Genomic DNA, 7,436 nt, shown 5'->3' on the forward strand with positions numbered 1-7,436 from the left:
GAGTAATCACCTCTAATCAGGTGCTCAAAAAATATTAATTTTGTTATCCAAAACTTCAAACTACTCTTTCAATCTTTCGTAAATATCGTCAATGGTAATGGTTTGAGTCATGAATATGTTTAAATTGAGTTTTTGGTGAATGAACAAAACAAAAGAGTCTATGGGAACCAGCCAAGTACCACTGTTGAGATCCATACCAAATCAAAATAGCCATGTCTGGTGTTGGATTATGTCTGATTGCAGTGGAATCTGCAGATAGATAGAAAGCGATTTCTTGTGTTGAAGCTAAGTTTTCAGTGAATGTCAGCGTTTTGAATATTCTGTCGACTCCAGAGATGGCGTTTTGGTAAGCCATCATGCTCATTTCATAAAGAGAATATTGATAAATCTCATCATACAGGGTGTATCAACGATAAGTGGGTGGACGATAACTACTTTCCCATTAGATATATAAAAAAAATGTTACGGGAAAGAGTTGTAGAGACTAATGGAAGCTATATTTCAACAATTAGTACTGATATATGTTTTTCGGATTCAATAAAATTTCTGGGCACATATTTAGATGCAAATTTGACGTGGAATACACGCATGTTAAATATTGTCCTTTGAGAAAGTACGGCCAATGCCCGCAGAGTTTTTATTAGTCAAAAAAGACTAATCCGTCTGATCTTTGGCTCAGATTACCGAATGACGTATAGGAATCATTTTAAAAAGTTTAAATTACTGTAAAATTAAACTGTAACATATCTCAAATTCAACATCAAGAGCTTCTCAAAAAATTCTGACTTTCGTGACTACGCTACGAGGCATGGTGACTTATGTAGAAGTACAAAGCACCATACGTCACTTTACGAAAGCAGTCCTAAGTATAATGGAATACGATTTTTCAATCATCTCCTAAGTGATATCACAAACGAAAAAATATTGGGAAAATGTGGCTCGTTGTCGTTATTTTCTATATGCACTTTCGAATCACAGTGGGACTACTTACAACGGACATTACACAGCATATTGCAGACACCGTTATGATGGCACGTGGCATAAATACAACGATTCACACGTGTCCCCAATTTCGGCAAAATTGCTTGTGAGTGATTTTGGCATATGTCCTCTTTCATGAACAGGAGAGAACGAAGCAGCACCTTTGAGGTGATTTATTGTCTCTTCTTTCTTTCTTTCATAAACTTGATTCTCTGAATTGATTTGTATTTTATGATTGTGTTTAAATAAAGTCCATGACTCGTCTCATAAATTCAAAACAAGATTGAAAAAATATTTAGTGGAATCCAGCTTTTATGCCACAAGTGAATATTTTGCGAATTCGCATAATCTTTTGATTTGTTGATTGCTTGTTTGTATGGACGATATTTTTTAAAGTAATATGGTTATTTGTTTATCGTATGTATATATGTGTACCAATATATGTCTGTGTATATACATTTTATGACTTGTCCTATATCATGTGTATGATCTTGAAGGATGAATACATTTTATTTTGATTATTATTATTATTATTATTATGCAGGGTGACCAATAAATGTCTGACAGACCAAACTTATGTTTCTTTTTTTCGAGTCATTTCCACTCGATTGAATTTCTTAGGCAGACTGCTTCTTGAAAATATAGAGTTGTTTGTTATACCGGGTAGAAGTTATAATGAAATTTATATCAAAAAATGGGTTTAATCGATACCTACTCTGTCAAATGAAATGAGAAATTTTTCAACCAAATATCCTAGAGGATAGTGTATTTTTATTGCGTCTTCATAAATTTATACAGGGGTAAACAAAACTCGGGATCACTTTTTTTCAGTGTTTTCAAATGAAGCACCCTATACATGGGCCATCCCAGAATATTCCACTCTATGAGCTTTCAGAAAATGTAGAAATTGACACTTTATTTCTATCGAAAATGTATGTAATTCTTGAGGAAAGTATGAAAAAGTCATCAATTATGTATACCTACAATTTCTCTTCGGACTTCCATTATTGTTTTTCTTGTGATAGAGGAAAAAAATTCGTTGAATCAATCTATCAGTTCATCAAATTTGTTGGAGGATGTACCGATTGACACAAAGCATAGGTCATATAACCATTATGATGGCGCGCCAACCCACAACCAAAATCGGGTAAGGAGGTTTTTGAATAGGTGGCTTAGAAATAAATGGATTGAAAGAAATGGACCCATTTACTGACCAGCACGATCCCGAGACCTCACGCTCCTAGATCTCTATTTATGGGGATATGTTAAAGGGGAGGTCTATCGAAAGAAACAAACGACACCAGTCATATCAAATCACCTTCGCTTGGAACATTTGAATGTTATAGGAATTGTCAATCTATTTTTTTTTCTTCGAAATGATTTTTTTAACCGAAGAAATGATAAATATGATCAGAGAAGTATCTATTACAAAATCAACTTCAGTTGAAGTTCGAAGGGAAATTGTGGATAACTTACATTTATGCATAGCTCGAAATGAAAGAAAATTCGAATATCTTTTGTGAATTTGTGATACTTGTTTTGTCCAGCACTGAATAAAAAAACATTATTACTTCTATTTATTGACTTTTTCATATGTTTCCCAAGAATCAGACACATTTTCTGCGAAAAAAAGTAGTCAATCCCGACATTTTCTGAAAGCGTAAAGTGTGGACTATTCTGGGACTGGGTGTTCCATTTGAGAAACCTGAGAAAAAAGAGATCCCGAGTTTTGTTCCTTGAGGACATTTGGTTGAAAAATTTCCTCAATCTATTTGATCGCATAGGAGATAATATTTGAGGTTGAATAAGATCATTTTTTGACATAAATTTTGGTATAACTTCTGAACCACCTGGTATAAACCTAAACAACCTTATTGTAAATTAATTTAAGACAAGTAGATGAGGCAAATTGTAAAATTAATTGAAAATACTCAAGACGTAGGTACCTAGGACAGGTATGTATAGTATAACTAAGGATAGCTTTGTGAGATGATCCCTTGGTGATCGAAACACGAGTCGAGGTGTTGAAATAACGGTTTGGTGTTGGGAAAAAACTCCAGTAATATGGCTGTATATCTTTCATTGGTCTCTACAACTTTTTTCCGAAACAGTCATTGATACTCCCTGTTCATTTAGAAGTTTTTCTGACCAAAAAGCCACTTATGAGATAGACTAAAAGTCATTTTCGAACCGACTCTGATTAAATCTAGTTGCAGTGCAATTCGCAGAGAGACAGAAAGTGAATTATCATTCAGTGATTGACATAGGAGCTTGGCGAGATCCCTTATTCATCTAAAATATAGACTTGGAGTTTTCTGTAGATGGGATTCTCCGTATTGATATGTTCTACCTTGTACTAATGAAAAACAGTTACTACGTCATACGGACCATAATGAATATAAATACTATGCAGATGACTAAATCATTCTAGTCCAGGGAAAACTTGAAAATATAACGAGAAAAGGATACTGTTTGTAACAGGATGAATCATGAACCTAGACTCAATATTCTATATTCAATGAAATTGTATTTGTTATTACCCTTCTTTGTAAGGTCAAAATCTTGAAACTATGCTTCAAGATTTTAACCTTACAATTCCTGAAAAGCGCCACGAGTTTATTTATTCCATATCAAAATTTAATTTATTTCAGTCTCAATATTTCCTGAAGTATTGATCGTTTTTATTTATAAAAAAATTTCTACAAATAAGTTATCATAATCTGCATTCAAATCGTGATATTCATACAGAGTATTCCAAATTTCACTGTTGGTAACTTTAGGAAAATAGAAAAAAATTATATAAGCAAACTATTTTCTACCTCTGTATGAAAGAAAAAATAATCAAACATTACATTTTCCAGTTTCAACGACCACTTTTCTGAAAGTACTTCGAATTTGTACAAAAAAAGCACATAACTTTTCTCAAGAAGCCAAAAAAAGAAAAAATGGGTTTTAAAACTTGAATGTTCTTGGGCGTTACACAGATTATTTTTCACAAAAAAATTAAAGTATTTGAAAATTTCGCTCAGCTGCATTTCATCTCGAGTCTAATAGGCCAAAATTTATTACTATTTTTACCAAAAACTATAACAAACATGCACAAAATAAATAATTAGACTCACCAGGAATTATCACTCGAATTTATTAAACGATTGATTAACTGTGAATGTGGAAATATCAATTCGGCATAGTTCAAGAATAGCAAGATACCTATTGGTATTAGATACAACTGCATACATGCAGTTAGAAGATTGCATATCCGAAGAAGAGAAAGCAGGAACGTCAAGAAAGTCCCATATAATGGCAAAGAAGCCGTATCAGTTACCGTATGAATGTAGGTAATCGGAAGTGTACATTTGATAGAGAGTAGGTGATTTCTAGAAAGCAGTACTGGCTTCCTTAGAACTGCATTTTATGATAACGTTCTCAGTGAAATCTCAAATGATTTCAGATTTATATAGCAACAAAATTTGTGTAATTGATAATTTGTTTATTTTATGAGACACTATGAAATTTTCTAGTTAATAATTGTCACCACTTGTCCCTTCTACTCAACAAATCGTTTTTTATAAATCCAAATCTTCTCTTCAACTGGTTGAGCATTATTAAATTGAAAATATCACATTCCTCTTTTTTGTGCAATAAGGACATTTTTTGTTTTCAGGTGGGACAATTACTAGTGAGCTTTCCCTTTTTTGATTTACTTAATTGTAGGTTTACTTGAAAGAACTTCTTAAAGGTGTCACATAACAATCAGCATTAGCTATGGTTGAATCTGATGAGTTTAGTGAGTTTACAATGTCATTTTTCTTTGAAGTCTCTAAGTATGCTCGATGATTTTTTGACGAGATTCGAAACTTGGAGATTTTGAAGGTGAGCATCACATTTCAAAGACTGTATCGTGAAAACTAGATCATTTACCCAATTAGCCATGTACATATACAGTAACAATTATTATTATTTTGTCTAATAATGTATCGACTCATTTCCAGATTTTCAATGACTAGATTTTAGTCATCCAGGCACATTGCCATACCAGAAACAGAAAGTTTCCCCTTTGGAACATTTTTAGAGTTTTATCATGGATTCTTCACAGAGAAAGGCTTTTTTAATTCAATCTCTGACTTAGCGTTTTTCTGATTTTTGCAACAAAAATCTGGGATTTTCAATTGACAGTTTTCAAAACCGTTTAGCTATACAAAAGCATTCTCCGGCGTCATAATACAATATTGTGACGCCAAAGGATGCTATTGTATAGCGAAACACGTGTTTCACGGTTTTGTAGACTTTCAAATGGAAATCTCATATTATAGCAGGGGAGCCCACGATGCAAAATGGGGATTTACTCAAGCGTCGAGACCTATGAGGTTGCACCGCTTAGATGATAAGAAGAAAAAAATTTTATATAATATATACCTTTTCATCGGTGGGGGAAGCTGCTATAGATTATTAAATATGTAAAAAAACTATTGCATGGACATACTCGAGCGCGTCAGATATTGATACCATCAATGTCCTATGTATTTTTAATAATGTTGGTATGTTAATCTGATCGTTTGCATGATGTGGGTGGTTGTACGTAAGGGTTGAAAATTAAAAAAAATTAATCGAGCGCGTCAGATTTTCCAAGGGGCTGTTAAGTGCACCAAAAAAAAGCTCTCATTCAATAATCTGACGATTTCGATCTGACGGAAACTCGCGGCCATTATTATAATGTGCAAAACAAAATCGTCATTTTGAAATACTCAAGCGCGTCAAATTAAGATATATATGGTTTATCTTTATGTTTTAGACATGCTTTCTCATAATCTGACGATTATCTAGAGGGATTCGCCTAATCTGACAAAAAAATATTTTTTTGTTTTTCTTTAATCATTGAACTTAATTAATTGAATAGTCCAGGAAATAGCATGCAAATAAATAAGTGTATGTTTTTCAAGTAGAATACTTGTATATATAAAAAAATAATTTTATTTAATTTTTTATAATCGATAAATTAATGAAGAAAAGAGAAATGAAACTTTCTATGTTTTTTACCACTTTTATTTGTAACTAACGTTACTTCAGTTACTTATACAATATGTAAGTTTGAAAATGTCCTTATAGGACGAAACTGCAGTAACGTTAGTTACAAATAAAAGTGGTAAAAAACATAGAAAGTTTCATTTCTCTTTTCTTCATACCACGTAGGAACATCATCCATCAATTAATTGATTAATTAATCATCATCTTCATCACGAACGAGTCTCTGTGATCAGCTGTGATGGCGTCATGGCAACAGAATTCAGAGTGGGGACCGAGTCAGAGAGTAATAGATAGAGAAAAAGTGAAAAAGGAATAGAAACGCGGAGAGGGAAATATAGGCATCACGCAGCTGCCCGCATTAAACTTTCTCGACGAATTTTTGCTATTTCGGCTTGCGGAAATCGTCTGATTATATATTTTTTGATATCCTTGAATTATTTTCATCAGAATAAAAAAAAATTAGCTACGCTCGAGAATGTCTGGATGACGTTTTTTTTACAACTTTGCTGCCCTCCTCTCTCTTTACGTCACTCTCAAATTGTCAGATTACTGGAATATACACTTTTTAGCAGGTAATTAACTCACCCCACGTTAATCTGACGCGCTCGAGAATTTCTGATGATCAATTTTTTTTTAGTAATCTGATCCTTTATCCTGCACGGGCGACCTTATATATGGGGCTCATATTTGGTGGAGGTGCTTAACCGAGTACAAGGTATCCCCCTGTATATTAATCTGTCGCGCTTCAGTAAATCCTGAAATCCCCGCTTGGGCTCCCATATTATAAAGTGTGTTTTTTTAATGCGGAGTTTCATCGGTCACTTCTATCATATTTTTAAACTGGTTTGGTAACGTTTGACGAAAATGTTAAATGATGTTTACACAGATCTAACGTTGGTTTCGGTAGTACCAGCTACAAATTGATCCAAATTCGACAGTTTCTCATATGCTTTTGAAAACATTTTTTCCCTTTTTTAAAAAACGCAAAATTGAGAATTATTGCTAATTATGCATTTATCAATAATTAATAAACTTGACATGGCATGATTTTGTTGACGTTAAATGATGATCTAACCACGCCTCTATCTCGAAAACGATTCAACGTATAAAACACTTTTTGAAACAAACGTTGAAGCGAATTTAATCCTCTACAATATTGATGAGTAATACAAATAGGAAAAAATCTTCAGGAAATGAGATATTCGCCAAAAAGTGCAAAAAATCGATTTTTGTGACCTTTGACCTTAGATTTTAATAATCGTGACACTCTACCATAAGTAGGTTTTGGAACAACTTTTGGGATATCAGAGTACAAGTTTATAAAACTTTACAGCTGTGTATCTCAAATTCCGAGGTGAACTTACTAAGATGACTGGATCAATTGAGCTACTTTCAGAATTTGGGAAATTGAGTCAAAAGAAACAATTGAA

The sequence above is a fragment of the Leptinotarsa decemlineata genome, unplaced genomic scaffold (genome assembly GCF_025532065.1).
Source record: "Leptinotarsa decemlineata unplaced genomic scaffold, Ldec_3_MD MMD2_tig00027589_RagTag, whole genome shotgun sequence".
Classification (NCBI taxonomy): domain Eukaryota; kingdom Metazoa; phylum Arthropoda; class Insecta; order Coleoptera; family Chrysomelidae; genus Leptinotarsa; species Leptinotarsa decemlineata.